The sequence below is a fragment of the Lacerta agilis genome, chromosome 11 (assembly GCF_009819535.1).
Source record: "Lacerta agilis isolate rLacAgi1 chromosome 11, rLacAgi1.pri, whole genome shotgun sequence".
NCBI classification, from domain to species: Eukaryota; Metazoa; Chordata; class Lepidosauria; order Squamata; family Lacertidae; genus Lacerta; species Lacerta agilis.
In genome coordinates, this window is record NC_046322.1 from 7,343,761 (window position 1) to 7,362,286 (window position 18,526).

The window sequence follows — 18,526 nt, forward strand, 5'->3', positions numbered from 1 at the left end:
TAACTTTAAAGTGGCTCTTGTCATTTTCCTGCTCTTGTCGGTTCTGAGATCATAAAATGATGCAATTACAGTACAAGGCGCAGACAACTGAAGCATTTCCTAGTCTTTAGAGCTCGATTAAAGAACTCAGCAATATTCCGTGCCCAAAATGAATGTGGAGGGTGGGCAGGAAGCTTGAGGAATGAGAATTGATTCTCTGGGTATGAACTTCCTCGCAGATCAGTGGTTCCAGTGATGTTTTCCATGTCTTGACACATTCCCTGCAATATTACATTGCTAGGAAGCTCTTTGAGAATGAGTGACGTACCAAAGAAGAGCAGCCTGATTTGAACAAAATAAAAAAATAAAATAAATCCTTCCAGTAGCACCTTAGAGACCAACTAAGTTTGTTCTTGGTATGAGCTCTCGTGTGCATGCACACTTCTTCAGATACACTGAAACAGAAGCCACCAGACCCTTATATATAGTGAGAGAGTGAGGAGGGGTATTAGAAGGGTGGTGGGAATGGGGGATTGGCTGATGGGTGTGGAAAACCTGTTGACGACTGTTAACGACTGCAATTAGTCCTAAAGGAAGAAGCAAGGGGTGAGATGGCTAAAGTTAGCTTTGTCGTGTATAATGAGATAAGAATCCAATGTCTTTGTTCAGTCCATGTCTCTCCATGGTTTTGAGTTTGGTAATGAGTTGCAATTCAGCAACTTCTCTTTCCAGTCTATTTCTGAAATTCCTTTGTATTAAGACAGCTACTTTGAGATCTTTTATAGAATGTCCTGGGAGATTGAAGTGTTCTCCTACTGGTTTCTCTGTCTTGTGATTCCTGATATCAGATTTATGTCCATTTATCCTTTGGCAGAGGGTTTGGCCTGTTTGTCCAACATAGAGACCTGAAGGTCACTGTTGGCATTTGATTGCATACACAATGTTAGAAGATGAGCAATTAAATAGTCCTGAGATGGTATGTTTGATGTTGTTGGGGCTAGTAATGGTGTTGTCTGGGTTTATGTGGCAGCAAAGTTGGCATCTGGGTTTATTGCAGGCTCTGGTACCAGTGTCCCAGTTGAGTCCTGTTGTTGTATTATTGTGGGTGAGGAGTTGTTTAAGATTGGGTGGCTGTCTGTAGGTGATGAAAGTTTTCTTTTAAGATGTTTTCTTAAAGATAGGGATGATGTTTTCTTTAAGAGCAGGCGCACCACTGCCTCCTTCAATTCCCCTGGAAATGTCCTGGTGCCAAGAAGTGGTGTGATGCTGCTCAAAATGTGTGGTCTGAATGTGGCCTTGGTGTCCTTTCCCCCCTGCGCTGAGCCTTCTATGGGGCAGAGTTTCCTCCCTCCCATAGATCCTGTGGCTTCTACAGTCTCCTTCCTAAATTAATCATGTAGGTTAACCTACCAAAGGCGAAGACGTCACAAGGCTCTGAACGAATTTGGATTATGATGCCACCAAATGCAAGGGAACACTGTTAAACACAGAGGTGGGGAAATCTGTCAATTTTGGTTTCTCTTGGGTTTTCATTTTCCCAATCTAAAGCTTCCTGTGCCATATTTCCACATCATTAGTAGGGTGGTGAATTCGGAGAAGTCACTCGTGCAATGCACTGCAGCTTTCTTATTTCCATTCTCCTAAAAGAATCAGCTGTCATTCACAGATAATGGTATGCTGCATACGGATGTCTTTAGGAAACAGGGATACAAGAGGAATTCAGCCTTTTGTGAATTCCAATAGAAACTACTCTGATCTGTATCCCCCGGACTTCTGCGAAGATGAGGATTAAGGCTGCAAGCCTAACTGCGTCTGCTCAGAAGTGACTCCTGTTTAATTCAACAGGGCTTACTCCCATGTAAATGTGGTTAGGATAGCAGCTAGGTTTGTGGTTTTCTGCTCAAAAAATGTGCATTTTGAAAGAAAATACTTTTAAGGTATTGATTTCTTTCCCCTGCAGCTTTTTGTTTAAATCATAAATGTGATGCAGTAATGTGATGGAATGGACTTATGGGTGACAGCCTGCAAAAAGAACACAGACAAGAACTACATTGATTTGTTCAGCCCCGATAACAAGCGCCTGTATTCCTCTTTTTCAAGCAGGGACTTGGTTGATTGAGGCCTGGGAATTGTGTAGGTGGAAGTCACACCTCCCCTGTTCAAACTTTATTGTCTAACAAACCAACAACATTTGTTTTGTGGTTTGTGGACCTTTTGCCCCGCTTTGTTTCAATCTCAAGGGCAAATAAAAAATGTGTCATGTGGGAGAAGGAGCGTCATTTTTACATGAAGAGATAAGCGAAACAATATAGCGGCTGTGCCAAAATCCACAGGTGGAAAGGTGTTGTTCCAAGCTGGAGCAACTGTGTAATTTTTCATCAGGAAATCTGGCTGCCTATTCAAGTTCTACCCAGTTCCATTTTTTTGCTAAATGGAATGAGGCTTTCTGAATCTGCGGAGTGTGCATATTTGCCTGCCTTTCTCCATGATTAACTGAAGAATAAGAAAAATGCAAGAGTATATAAAGCGAGTTCTCCTTCATGGAGAGCATTTGTTGCATTGGGGACCGGCAAGACACCCTTGTGTTGCTGGGCGGGATCGTTTGGATGGCCAAGGGCTATGATTGGGCTCTGTGGGTCGTTGGGGAGAATTGAATGTTGCAAGTTTTTGATGGACAGCCCTGAGGCTATAAAAGTTTGCTGGCACGCAGTGTGAGCCCCTCTTTGCTGTGTGCAACAGATCACCCGCCCTCCCTCCCTATAATTTAGGCTGCTGCGTTGACCTTGCTATGCCTGTCATGGGGTCATCTGCTTTTGGGGCAAGGGCCTGGTAGGAATTTTTCCATTTGGCTGATCGGCTGGCAGGGGATCAGGGAGATCGGCCGCCGTGGCGCAGTGATCCCTCCGGCGCCCCTGGCGTACCGCCTCTCCGCTGCCTCCCTCTCGCACTTGCTGCCCCTCGGGAGGGGGGGTGGGCGAGCAGGGGATGAGGGGCGTGGCACTGGAGCAGCGCGGGGCTCGCGCGCCCTTCCAGTGCTCCCGGAATGGGAGGTGAGGGCGGCCGGCTCACAGCCCGCAGGGGACCGGCATGGGCGGCAGTGGCTGTGCCGCCGGCGTGCGAGCGCCCGGCCAACAGCCCGCCCTTGGGGGCAGGGGCGGGTTGGGGAGGGGGCGCCCGGTATGCCGGCGGGCTCTCGGGGGTGCCCCTGGGGGCCCGGCGCCCTGGTGTGCTGCGCCACCAGCCCAAATGGACGAGACGGCCCTGTCGGCTGGTGCCCTTTGGTTTTCGCCTACTGCGTAGCAATTAGTCACAACTTGTAAGGTTGCGGTTAGGCACTGGTTATTATGTTGGTTGATGGAGGGGAAGTGGTTGGCTGTGCCTGCCCCTCCAATGCTGCTGCTGCGCGGGGAATTCCGTTAAAGGACTCCAGGGGCTCACCATGCTTTTGTCCGTACCCCCTGGTCAGGGGCTAGGGCCACGCAGAGCCCCTAGGAAAATTAGGGGAGAGGCAAGGGCCTGACCACTCGGCTCCCATTCTCTCCCCAAAGTGTTTTCCCTTTACTGACTTCCGTAAGGTGGGTGGATGTCAGTCTGCCCCCAGGTGGGGACAGATAGTCAGAACTAATGCCTAAGCAACCACTCACATTTTGTATTTTAATAAAGTTGTGGCCAAAATTATGCCAAAAACCTTAGACTTAATTTTCTTGTGTGAAGTGTGTGTTTATTTGACGGGTGGCTTGGGGACCTTGACACGCAATGATTCAATGCGGTACAGTACAACGCAAAATAAAAATCAAATTCAAATCTCATTCAAGAGCTTAAAGTCAGAATGAATGATATTGTTATAAACAATATATTTGGCACTACAGCTCAAATATATGCATTTGGAGGTAGGGATTGAGGGAGACATTTGGTTTTGTTTGCATTTTAAAGAGAAGTTGCTTAATTTACATTTCTTAAACAAAACTGGAGTGCATCTAGGCTTCAAAATTCGGACTTTTCCGAATATTGCAATTAAGTTTTCCAACAAATAATGTATATAAAGCATATATTAGAGAAAGTGTACATAGTAATGCAAACATTAGTGGAGAAAATACAATAGTACATTATATTAGGGGAAATTGCTTGCAAAAGTTTAAGTCAAAATTGCATATAAAAATGTGTTTGTTTGGAGAAATCCATTAGAATTCTGATTAATTTTCATGAGGGCATTAAAAACAGTAATCACAAATGGCAGCAGGAATGTGGCGAACTGAATTTAAGTTTGGAATAATGAGAGACAAAGAGGAACCAAATTTGTCAAATTTTGCTCAGAGGGTTTTTTTCAATGGTTGGCATCAAAAGTATGAAATTATATCAATAAAATAAAATAAATAAAATGTTTGTGTCCATTGCCACATTACAGTGGCAGTGAATTCCAACAAATAATGGTGCATTTTGTGCAAAATTTTGTCTGCCCTGAACCTCCTATGGAGTGTTTACATGGAGTAAACCCAGGTTTCTGGTATTATGGAGAAGGATAAAATAATATATATTTATTCACCTTCCACACATCATGAATAACAGTATGGATCTTATTGTCATCTCAGTCATCTTTCCTTCCAGATGATAAAGCCAAAACATGTTCTTGTTTCTCACATTGTACTGGATCAAATGCTTGTGTAGTACACAAACACACCTTAGTTCCTGTGATAAGCCTTTTGGCCAGCTGTGTAGAACAGTTACCCTTAGATCGCTAAATGGGCTTGGCTTTATTCAAACACAGCATTGACCGGCAGTTTTATATTTTTGAGTGGGGCTGGGATCTCGCAGGTGCTTAACCATGCACATGTATTTAACGTACGATTTAGGAAATGTGGAAGAACAGGCAAATCATCAGACTAGGCAAATCCATTAATGGGTTAGATAAAATGAGAGGCAGGTATTCTGGTGCAGCGCTAGCAGCTGTGTAGCTATAATTAGTAGAAATGGTGTGAGAGTGTGATAAAACACAAAGCAAAGGACATTTATCATGCGGAAGGGTGGGTGGCTGGTCATCTACTGTTGCGTTTCTGATTTCCTTCCAGGATGTCGCTTGTTGGCACAATAGGAATTCAGCCTGAGCAGCACAAGATTTGCATAGCCAGGTATACCAGGTGATACGTGCCCAGAGACATTAAGTAGGTCAGCCAAAGCGAGATGCACAAGCAGAGTAAGTCAGTGCTTGCAGATGTTCCATTTCCCTCGTTTTGGTCCTGGAAGGACTGGAACCAAGGTCATTGGCAAGCCAAGGAGAGCCTGTCCCAATGCTCTTATGGGATTAGAGTCAGGGAAGAAAGTTTGTAGGACCAGATCTCAGGAGAAATCAGATCCAGGACAGGATTTTGAACAGGAAATAAAGGGGGGGGTAATAAAATAGGTAACATGAGAAGTGGTATAGCTCAGCAGTGAAACATCTACTGTGCATGCAGAAAGTCTTAGGTTCAATTCCCAACATCGAAAGGTAGGGCTGTGGGAGACCTACATGTCTGGAACACTGGGGAGCCTCTAACCATTGGTGCAGACAATACTGAACTAGATGTACCAATGGTCCCAGGTGGTGCAAGGCAGCTTCCTGTGTCCTCCATCCCCATCTAAATGCACAGATAAGAGAGGGGCAAACAGTCAGAAACAGGTAGGGTAACGAGAAGCACGTCCTTCGGGATCCCCAAGCACATGTTCTACAGGGAGCTGGCATCAGGTAGCAGGCCCGTTGGCAGACCAACTCTGCACTAAACCAACATCTGCAACTGAGATGTGAAGGCTGGCAATATCAACCCCGCATTGTGGGGATCCCTTGCAGATGACCTGTGCCTGGGGACGCAGTCAGGTTGTGCATCCACAGCAGTGACCAGAGGAGGAATGACCACTTGGAGGAGTGCAGAAAGAAGAAATGCCATGGTGCATTTGCAGCGGCACAACTGGATGCCTTCATCTGCCCCAGCTGCAACAAAACATGTCTGTCCCCTATCAGTCTCCACAGCTGCTGCAACATTCCAACAGTTTGACTTCACCTCCAAAGGCACACTCCTCCATTGTCTCCTGAGACAGACAGATGCCAATGGCAATGAGAAGCAGGCTTGATGAAGAAGCTCCAGAAGATCAACATTTGTAGTTCAGTCTAGCAAAGAATACCTCATTACCAGTATGTTCCGCAGTTGACCAAATCTGATGCATAAATAGAAGTGGCATCTGCTTTAGAAATGGCTCTGGAACTGTTTTTTTACTGTTTGGATTTCTAATTAAATAAAGAAATGAGATTAAATGAGTGGCCTGGAGATTTTGCACTAAAATCTCCTAAGAACGGGAACCATAGTTTGTTCTATTTCTCGGTGATCAATACTGAAGCAGGGGAAAAGAAATAGAAGCTAAAATCCTTGGAGAATGAGCCTTATCTTCTCCAAACCTCAGCACAATTTGATTAATGCCCACTTATCTCACAAGCCCTCTGAGCAAATGTAGTATGCAGAAGAGAAAGGGGCGGAGATCACTCTCACTTGCACTGCAGTTTGGAAAAAGTGAGGAAGCACCGGAGTAGGTCCTTTGCAGTGTTTACTCTCCTCTAAGCCACAAGGAAAAAATGGGAGATGGAAAAATGTGATTCAGCTCTCATTTAAAGGTGGACCTACCCAATGTAGCAGTTTCTAGAATGATACACTGCACATGAAGCAGCCATCCTCTGAAATTCACACTTCTACGAAATTTGCAGTACAGCTCTCCAGCCAAGCAATGCATACAGACATGCATATACTGGGGTAAAGTGCCCATAGACATGCATATTTTATTGAAGACAGCATTCAAAAAAATGCATTATATTGAAGAAATTGCTTTGCAAATACTGTTGCACACGCCTCAGTCTCTCAGCGAAAGTAAACTGCCTGTGTTCTAGTGCATACCCAGGATTTGGTTTCCTTAGAACAAAGGACAGCAGAGACTGTGGCATCTTCAGGATGTATTTTTTCAGGTTTTAGCTAGGCTTATATAAGGACGCGGGTGGCGCTGGGGGTTAAACAACTGAGCCTAGGGCTTGCTGATCAGTGGTTCGAATCCCTGTGACAGGGTGAGCCCCCGTTGCTCAGTCCCAGCTCCTGCCCACCTAGCAGTTCGAAAGCATGTCAACGTGCAAGTAGATAAATAGGTACTGCTTCGGTGGGAAGGTAAACAGCGTTTCCGTGCGCTGCTCTGGTTCACCAGAAGTGGCTTGGTCATGCTGGCCACATGACCTGGAAGCTGTACACCAGCTCCCTCGGTCAGTAACGCGAGATGAGCGCCGCAACCCCAGAGTCATACACGACTGGACCTAATGGTCAGGGGTCCCTTTACCTTTGCCTATATACACTCTAAACATAGGAGGAAGGATTCCAGAGCATTAACATCCTCATTAGGTTTGCCCATGCCTCTTCAGCTTCCTGCAACAATAAAACTCTCTCAAGCACCACTCTCTCATACACATCCCCTCTTTGCCTGTTGCTTTTCCATCCTAGGATGACATGGCATCCAGCCACCTGAGGTGGGGAAAAAGGCCCACCCATTTGTCTCCATAGCAGCCACATTGGACTTGTGGATTACAGTATATAACTGGCCTTGACAAACAAACTTGCCTGACTAGTTCAACAGCTTCTTCTAATAGAACTTGAACCTCACTGAGGAAGAAGGCACCTTCTATCATATGTGGTGGACATGTAAGGTAGTAAAACAATTTTGGGAAACGATATATAACGAATTGAAAAAAAAATGTTTAAAGTAACTTTTTTCTAAAAACCTCGAAGCCTTTTAAAAAGGAATTTTATCTTAAAAACTTGTAAACAGTTAAAAATGTTAGTCAGGTTGGAATAACACTTGTAGTTTAATGGTGGATTTTGGATATAATGGAGATGTAAAAGATTTGGATTATTATGAAAGATGCAGGAGGAAATGATTAGCAATAGGGACCACAAAGGGGAAGAGGGAAGTCCAGGAGAGTCTATGGAATCTTGTCTTTATGTTGTATGTTGGATATGTGATTGTAAAACTGTAATCTGAAAGATTTGAAGAGAGAGAGAAAGAGAGAGAGAGAAAGAGAGAGAGAGAGAGAGAGAGAGAGAGAGAGAGAGAGAGAGAGAGAGAGAGGAATGCAGAGAAACCAAGATGGTGGCTTGACTGATGTCCTTCTCCCCAGAGGGGCAGGAGCACTTGACCCTGGAAAGCTGGAAAGTGGATTTATGGACTTTTCCATGTTGGTGCCCTTGATATATTTATCCTGCCTTGTAGCTGTTATGAAAACTTCCCGCGGGGGCAAGTTGAGAGACTGACCCCCAAGACGGTCGAAGCTTCCGTGCCCTCTGGCTCCTAGAGTCCAGGGGCACAATGTAATATGCAGTTGTTCCCAGCTTGAAAACAACATACACAAGCCATTTGGCTAAGATCTACTTTATTGTAGATCTTATTGTAGAATTAGAGCAGAATGTCTCTGCGTAGCAGCTCATAATTCAGAGCTGTGTCTTAATGCGTCTTGCATCTCCTGATGCAAAACAGAAAGGAGAAAGTACAATAGTAAAATACAATGACATCACATGTGTGGGAGCTGGTATGCCCAGTGTGTTTCTCACAGAGTGAAATATGACTCTTAGTCAAGTCAAGTGACCTTGCTGCTTCAGCGTCTTCGCAGCTCGGCTTGTACTGATATCACAACATCCTCCCCCGATATTAGACAATGTAAGAGCGGCGAAAGTTAAGGCATTATTAACAGAAGTAAACAAACAGTTATCATATACACAGTATGAATCTGTTGTCTTTGTTCCATCCTTGGAACTCTCTGAGACTGGTTCTACCAGTTGAAGCCTTTGATAACCAACTCTCCAGGGGACCAGAGCACTTGCTCTGTGTGTGTTGGCAGAAACAGTGTTGAACTTTGCAACCTGTTGCTGTGGCTTTTTCACATCTGTGAAGTGAACCTGAGTGTCTCTGTTTTGAGCGCAAACTACAGCTACATTTGCAACAGCTGAGATTGCAAACTCTTTGGAGTAGCGTTTGGGCGCCTGACCCTTTGTTACTCTCTCAGATCTACGCACAAGATGTAGATCTTCTTTGCTGAGTTTCTCCTTAACAGGACTTTTTGGAGAAACTTTACCAATTGTAAACAGTGGCTCTAAAGATTCTAGCACATCATCATCTGTAGATGGCCTGGTCATAGCATGAGTTCTCTCAATGACAGTTTCACCTGTGTCGGAACTAGCCGTGGTTGAGCTTGCACTGCTACTGCTGGTGTCAGTATCCTCATATGTATTGACATCAATGGGAAAGCTTTGGAGAATCTGTGTCTCCGGCTTTACAGTAGGTTCTACCTCCTGAGTAAGAATTACTGTGTTTGAGGAAGGCAATAGAATTCTGTATTGACCTTTCTCATAGCCCATAAAAATGCCTTGGATGGTTGCACCTTCAAGTGATTCCACCCACATTTGAGAACCAAAAACCTTAAGATGCTTAACAGAAGGTTTTCTGTTAAACAGTATCTCATAAGGTGAGCATTCCATTCCTTTTGGAATACTGCTGACCCATGCATATGTGAAGGCAGATAGGCTTTCAGCCCAATTCTGTTCAGACAGCTTTGCACTTAGCAATTGCGCCTGCATACCCTCACGTAGTATTGTGTTAATTTTAACACACAAATCTTTGTTCCATGATGATTGGCTGACAGCAACTTTGTGCCGAATGCAATGTTGACTTAGAAAGTCCTTGAACTCCTGTGAATCAAACACTGGTAATTGATTAGTATACAAACATTCAATTTTTCCATCATGCATGAAATCTATCTTAGCACAAAATTCAGTGAACTTGGCCAAGACTTGCTGCGGACTTTTCATAGTGTAAATCCATGAGAATTTAGAGAATTGATCACACAGCAATAAATAACAGGTAGCTCCGCCTCTAGATTTTGGCAGAAGTCCTATTACATCAGCAGAGACCTGCTGGAAACATCTTGTGACCTTTTCTCTGCGTGGCTGTTTGGTAGTCTCCTTGGACTTAGCAGCACCTGCAAAATAAGAGTCAACAACATCATAACAACAGTCATTTGAATCAAAAGACAGTAAAAACAGTCCATCTTTGTTCTTCTGAGCTGTAAGGATAACTTCTCCATCCTTATAAATTGTGCACAGTCCTTTGCGCAGCCTGAGCTCGCAGTCCTTCTCGGTAAGCTGCGATGCACTTAGCAGATTGTAGGCAATTCCTGGGACTTCCGCGGGAAGTTTTCATAACATTGGTAGCAGAGGATGGTTTCCGAACATCGGACCTCTGATTGACTTCTGCCTGATGTTTATCTGCCGGCAAAGAAAGCAGCCTTAAACTGCGTGCTTCGTTCCGGGGGAGTTTTTTCGTGCTGAAGACGGCCGTTTCCCGCTGTGAGAAGAAGACGCGTTAATTGGACTGTGAGTAGCCGGACTGATTTACGAGGCAATAAACCTCAGAAGGCTAGGTTTGTTTGCTTAAATTGCTTTCTGAAGATAGAGAGTAAAAAGCCTGCTTTTTCGCCACAATGGCAAAGGATAGCAAGCAGAGCAGCAGCTCCCTTTGTCCACTTCTCACTGAAGAAAATTATCAGACATGGCGTATTAAAATGGAAGCTGTGCTTACCAGGCAGAATTTGCTTGATGTGGTCACTAATGCCCCTCCACCTTTCCCAGGCCCTCGATGGCTGAACAGGGATAATCAGGCGAAGGCGACCATTGTTTTGCATCTTGACCAATCTCAGTTAATACACGTCAGAGATTTGGTCCACGCTAATGATTATTGGGTTGTTTTGCAAAATGAACATTTAAGGATTGCGGCAGGAAGTTCCATGCTGCATTTCCAACGTCTCACCAACCTAAGGTTAAAGGAGGGAGACAATTTGCGTTCGCATCTTAACCATATGAAAGAATTAAGAAGTGAACTCGCACAACGCAACGTTCAATTGAACGAAGATGTGTTTTGTTTCATGGTTTTGAATAGCCTCCATGCCGGTTATAGTGCTATTGCATCACAGCTAGGTGCCCAGGATGCTCAAAACTTAACCGTTGCCAGAGTCTTCTCAACTTTGCTAAATGAGCAAGATCGTTGTGCTGCTCAAAATGAGGCTAATGGAAGGGGGAGTGAAGCAAGAGCGTCCTCAACCCCACCTAGTGGTCCAACTGAGCATGTGCAAGCTCTTAAAGTCATACGCTGCACAAACTGTGGAATGAGAGGACACAGTTTCCAGACCTGCAGAAAGCCCAAGAAAGGATCTAACCAACAAGCCGGTGGATCTACAGGCAAGGCACAAGCCAAAGTCTCAAAAGGGCGCACATTTGCATTGCTTACACAAGGCGTGCAGGAGCAGGATGACATTGACATTGACCTGGCTTTTGTTATTGACTCAGCTGCCAGTCACCACATGACCGCAAACAAGCGTTGTACTGATATCACAACAGTAGCATGAGGGGCATGGTGTACTTTAATTAACTAATATTTCCAAAACAGTCTGAGATCCTTGAGGGCCACATGAGGCCCAAGTATTCATAATTCTTAGATAATGTTTTAATCAAAACCCTACTCATGTGCATATCTAATATAATCCTGAGAGTATGGTGCCAAAGGTAAGCGGAATTATCTTCCTATGTCCGTTATCGAGCACGTCGACTGCACAGACCTGCCGGTGGGTGGGCGCATCCATGGTATGTAACCTTGAGCATACAATTAATGTGGACTGTAATTAATATAGCTTGCCTTGACCTTTCCCTCCAACCAAGCTGAGCGCTAACGGAAATAAAGCCAGGCGGAATTGTCTGCCAAGTTCACAGCTGGTACATGGGTACAGGTTCCCCAAGGGCATATGCAAATATAGCAATGGGAAAATATCCTGGCAAATCTTCTATCATTCATTGCATGGCTCAAAGATGAATAGATTAACCTTTTTCTGTTGGATAAACTCTGAAGTGGCAAAATACTGGGGCATGGCAGGTTACCATCCTGTTGTACAGAATTAGTATTATTTGAAAAAGAGAGTCCTAGAGATGGGAAGGGCTAACGAAACTCTGAAGGCTCTTACTTGGTGGACGTCATGGCTGGAAAGGACTAAATAGCATGGGATTTGCTGTTGGATTTAGAGCCTTGAAGACCATCTTGGAGGTGCCTAACCCGGTAATAACAGGATAAATGGTGTAAGGAGGGAGCTGTGGACAAGATACAAAAATACCCAAGGGAACACCCAGCTTGTTGTTGTTGTTGTTGTTCAGTCGTTCAGTCGTGTCCGACTCTTCGTGACCCCATGGACCAGAGCACGCCAGGCACGCCTATCCTTCACTGCCTCTCGCAGTTTGGCCAAACTCATGTTAGTAGCTTCGAGAACACTGTCCAACCATCTCATCCTCTGTCGTCCCCTTCTCCTTGTGCCCTCCATCTTTCCCAACATCAGGGTCTTTTCCAGGGAGTCTTCTCTTCTCATGAGGTGGCCAAAGTACTGGAGCCTCAACTTCAGGATCTATCCTTCTAGTGAGCACTCAGGGCTGATTTCTTTGAGAATGGATAGGTTTGATCTTCTTGCAGTCCATGGGACTCTCAAGAGTCTCCTCCAGCACCATAATTCAAAAGCATCAATTCTTCGGTGATCAGCCTTCTTGATCACCCAGCTACCTTGAATGAATTCATATCTCCAGGGCCTGATGAGCTGCATCCAAGGGTACCAAAGGAGCTTGTGGATGTAATCTCAGAGCCCTTGTCGTTTTTCTTTCTTTCTTTCTTTTTGAAATAATTTTTATTAGTTTTACAAAATAAATCTCACATTTACCACATTTACATTTTAAAATCAAACAAGATTCTTCCGAATCTTAAGACTTCCCTCCTCCCCTCTGTGGGTCCTTTGTATATATAAATCAGGCATAGGCAAACTCCAGCCCTCCAGATGTTTGGCACTACAATTTCACCACATATGATAAAATGTGCCCTCTTTTTCCTTACATTTCCAACATACATTGGAGTTAGTCCTGTAGATTTTCACCAACTTTCCGGGTGTTAAATACCAACAGTACATCATTTTCACATAGTTTCCTTTCAGCATGTGACACGCTGTAAATTTTAAATCATTTTTCCATAGTTTTTCCCATGCTTCCAACTTTAAGTTCTCAGAGCCAGAACCACCTTCAGCAACTTCTTAGTAAAGAAGGAAGGCAGATGGGTGCCATCGTGGAATGCATTCAGGGAAGCATGAAAAGCTGGAGAAGATTTATTCTTGTATTCAACTCGACTCAGTCTCAAGGCTTCTGTTTCTGTCTTTGCCCCTTCCACCTTGTTTTTTAGCTCAATTATTTTCCATCAAGTCAGTGTTTCAGAATCACAGGCAAAGCCAGACCTTTGCACACATACACTTGAACCACATCCCTAAAACTCAGGGGGGAGAAATAGCCGAGAGTTCAGCAGAAATACACTGAAGGCCAAGGAAGGTAGTTCAACCATAACTGAAAAGCCAAGGGGGTTGTCTTTTAAATTTAAAGGGAAACGATTGCTTGGAAGATGCTGAGAGATAAATATTGCTTGTATTCTCAAACCAACCATACAGAGAATCAGCAGGAGAAGGCAAAGACAGCATCCGTATTCTTTCCTCCTTGGTAAATAGAGCTTGCAAGAGCAATAGATTTGGAAGGCATCAGTAACCACCATTGTCTCATACATAAGCAAAAGGAGCGTAGTGTATTGTAAACGGAAAATCCCAGGTGTGGAACTGCCCAGGCACCTGGCCCTTGGGGATAAGCCCACTGGTTTCTGCGGAGTTAAATAAAAGAAGTCCAGCCACTGGAGCAAGGACAAGACAGGGTTTATTGTGCAATAGGGTACAGTCAAAACTGCCCCACCCCCCCAGAGCAGCGTTACAAGAACTTTTAAAAACTCCTATCATATCCCAGAATACAGTTTGGAAACATCATCACTACATCACGAAAGGGAAGGGTTATACATGATTAACATATAGGAAAAACAAGATTAGCATATGGGGAAACAGAGCAATATTAGGGAGATAGCCCTGGGCCAATGTGAATTGGTGTTAAGTATTGGCAAGGATACCTTGAGCATTTATGTGGGAGAGAACAATGGGATTCCAGCTGAGGGATATTAGCCCAGTGGCTTCCTGAAGCACCCAGAGATTACCTGCTGAGGCATTTCCCTGTGCACGTGGTCTCTCACCTACTGGATCATGGCGGAGAGATGGGTTCCCTTAAGGGCATCACTCCATACCCCAATGAGTTTGCTCTGGAGGAGACTTTGCTTGGGTGACACACCCCCCCCCCATAATTTCCGTAACAGTATGTCGGTTTGATATTCTCTCTGGTTCTCTCCTATGCACAGCCATCACTTCATTTCGCACATGCCTTTCTTGGAATTGTGGTAGTTGAGTCAATTGACCTGTACCTTAACAAGCGTGATCTGTAGCCTGCCGACTGGGAAGTTAAGTTCCATTGAATCAAATGCAATTTTCTTATAGGTAAACATGCCCAGAATATGTGCCTTTGATTCGAAAGAGATTAAGTAAATGTAACTCATGGGTGCACATGCTGATGAACACACACTTTAAAGCAGTGCTTCATTGACTCAGTTTTTTTCAAACAAACCGGAGAAGCTGCTTGCCTGGATTTGACGAGAGAAAGGTGTTTGGTTTCCTTCGTTCCGCAAGCAAACTGAGCAGAAGGACTTGCGACAGAGCTTGGATGAGTCACTTCCTAGGCTTGGAAACAGCTATAGCTCAACTGGCAATGCAATCCATGGTTGGCAGGAAGGAGGCATAACGGAGCAGTACAGCAACTGCTCTCGAGGCAAAATGGCCCTGAGCTCCAGCGGTAGCAGCCTTAGATAGGCTTTTCTCTCCCCAGTGCAAAGGCTCACGGGACAGCTTTTTCCTCATGAGCTCATCACACAAACAAGATATTGAGCAAAACCTTGCCCAGTACATTGCTGCAAACTATGGGCTACAGGTCCGCCAGACAAAGGCACCCCAAGCTTATTGGGTGTGGAACAAGGCTGCAACTCAGACCATGCATAAATGCAGCATGTTACTGTAGGTAGAACAGCTTGTGGGGTTTATACATCTAAGAATGGATACATTACACACGGACAATTCCACCCCATACAGGAAAAGATCCTTTGCTATCATCTTAATGCTGTATGAGCCTATGTCAGCATGCAACATAACAATATAATAATAATAATAATAATAATAATAATAATAATAATAATAATAATAATAATTTATTATTCCTACCGTACCCATCAGGGATGCGGGTGGTGCTGTGGTCTAAACCACAGAGCCTAGGGCTTGCCGATCAGAAGGTCCGCTGTTCGAATCCCCGCAATGGGGTGAGCTCCCATTGTTCGTTCCCAGCTCCTGCCCACCTAGCAGTTCCAAAAGCACATCAAAGTACAAGAAGAAGAAGAAGAAGAAGAAGAAGAAGAAGAAGAAGAAGAAGAAGAAGAAGAAGAAGAAGAGTTTGGATTTGATATCCCGCTTTTCACTACCCGAAGGAGTCTCAAAGTGGCTAACATTCTCCTTTCCCTTCCTCCCCCACAACAAACACTCTGTGAGGTGAGTGGGGCTGAGAGACTTCAGAGAATCCAGAAGTGTGACTAGCCCAAGGTCACCCAGCAGCTGCATGTGGAGGAGCGGAGACGCGAACCCGGTTCCCCAGATAACGAGTCTACCGCTCTTAACCACTACACCACACAAGTAGATAAATAGGTATCGCTCTGGCAGGAAGTTAAACGGTGTTTCCGTGAGCTGCTCTGGTTCACCAGAAGCAGCTTAGTCATGCTGGCCACATGACCCGGAAGCTGTACGTTGGCTCCCTCGGCCAGTAAAGTGAGATGAGCGCCTCAACCCCAGAGTCGTCTGCGACTGGACCTAACGGTCAGGGGTCCCTTTACCTTTACCTTTACCTTTACCCCACCCATCTGGCTGGGTTTCCCCAGCCACTCTTGGCGGCTCCCAACAGAATATTATTAGTAATAATAATAAAGTGACAAAACATCAAACATTAAAAACTTCCCTAAACAGGGATGCCTTCAGATGTCTTTTAAAAATCACATAGCTGCTGATCTACTTGACATCTGCTTGGAAGGCATTCCACAGGGCAGGCACCACCACTGAGAAGGCCCTCTTCCTGGTTCCCTGTAACCTCACTTCTCACAGGGAGGGAACCGCCAGAAGGCCCTCGGCATTGCACCTCAGTGTCCTGGCTGAATAATGGGGGAGGAGATGCTCCTTCAGGTATACTGGGCCGAGGCCGTTTAGGGCTTTAAAGGTCAGCACCAACACTTTGAATTGTGCCTGGAAATGCACCGAGAGCCAATGTAGGTCTTTCAGGACCGGCGTTATATGGTCTCGGTTGCCACTCCCAGGCACCAGTCTAGCTGCTACATTCTGGATGAATTGTCGTTTCCTGGTCACCCTCAAAGGTAGCAACACTTCTACTCAGAGGTCTGTCCATTTGTTAGGGGGTTCAAAGTGCTACTATCAGTCTATGCAGCCCCGAATGGTTTAGGATCAGTTTACTTGTGGGATCGCCATTGGTCCATATTTGCCCACTCACAATGTTACAGGTGCCACCCAATACTCATGGCACACTTGTCAGAAATCTGTATTTCATTGTGGCAGCACCTCCAGTTTGGAATCCCTGCCTATCTGCCTCAGGCAGGCTGTAAGCATTTCAGTGCCTGCTAAAAATATTTTCCGCTAGGCAAGCCTAGCCACGCACATAGAATGTTGTCGTAATTAAATCTCTCTTACTGTTATTTTTTGATTATTTTTACATGTTTATTTAAATTGTTTTTAACCGCTCTTTATTGGTCGTTTTAATGTTTCTTGTAAACTGCTTTGAGGTTTTATTTTAACCAAGCAGTATATAAATTGTATTAAGTAAATAAATGCATAAATAACATTCAGGGTCAAATCAGGACAATATTCCCCATGCCCAGATGCTGCTGCTCCCTTTGGAAGACAGCAATTATGACAGACAATACGGTTGCTCTCCGCTACAGTGTGCAAGAGGATTATCTCCTGCCTTGTCTTCTCTGCTCTGGTGGAGAAGCACAGACAAATCTCAATACACTTGCAAAATGGTCCAATCACCAGGTAATGGGCAATGTCTCTTGCAAGGGATTATCAGGCCTACGCTTCAGTGAATCGCAGATCCCTGACTTTTTTTTTTTCCAAAATTGAGGAGGGAGGATAAAAGAATGGAATTGCACCAATCTGAATAAAATATGGGGCTTGCATTCCATTTAAATACTAATTGATGTTCCGAATGGCATTCTCTAATGAGAAACTGGGCAGCAAGAGAGTTTGTTATTACTTTTTACTATCTGGGAAGCCTTCCGAGCTTAAATCCCCGAGTGCTTTTCAGGCGGCATCGAAACAGAGAGCGCAGCCTAGCAGCTATTTGCGCTGAAGCCATATAGTAGAACTTTTGAAAGCACTAGGATAATTCTGTGGATCGGTTCTTAAGACCCATGGTAAATACCATTTTCTTGACACACAATGACTCCATTGAGCGAATTCCCCAACCAAGGACTCAGCTATGCAGCTGCAAATAAAACATTTTAAGTGCGTTGTAAAGTGCAATATACAAATGTGATACTAGAGGGTGATGGCGAGCTATGGCAAATTCATTCCCCCCCCAACATTTTTTTTTAATTCATTTTCGCAGCTTTTAAAATATGTGTGTAGATACCCTCCCCAGATATGTATAGCTCTGGTTCACATGTGGACATCAAAGCAAAGCACTCTCTGTACAGAAGCCTCTTTGCCTTGCATTGACTTCTGGATCCAAAAGCCACTACAGGTAGCAGGTGCATTAAAAGCTGTAGTATAGTATGAAAGAGGCAACACGTAGACCGATGAATAATGGGCACAATTATATCTTTATAATTTGCAGCGAAGTAATAATAGCTGTACAATCTGAGTAACTGAATACATCTGGTGAGACAGCGTTCCGGATAAATACACTGTTTCGACGTAGTCTTCTTCAGTATATAGCTTGGTCATACCCGTATGAAACCACAGCATTAAAAGCTCCTTACCATCCACTGAAGGAGTCAGGATCTTGAAAAACATGGGAGAAATCCACGTTGCCAGTCCTCTCCATTCCGACTTTGGCACAGTTTCCAAAACTGAGCTCCGAGTCTTCTGACATTGCCATTGCAAGATAGATAGCCCAGCCTGATCACTGAGATCATCCAGTAGAGTGTTGCTAGTTGTCCCCAATGTTACATTCAGGAATCTCTATCTAAGCCCTTGGGACTCTCCCCAAGCCACAATCCTCACTGGCTCTGCTTTGTCCCTTCAAATAACCCCCCTCCAATTGGAATGTGTCCTGGAACTGGGATGATTGATGGAGATAGGTTGAGGATTAACTCTGTAAATTAAAATGTAAACCTCCTATCTCATGTGTGTGGGAGAAATATGAGAGTAAACAGGCTGTGAAGCCCTTCTAGCAGCGTAAAAACACTTTTGCAATCTACCAAAAGCTAGGAATTTGGCAATTACTCCTTTTTA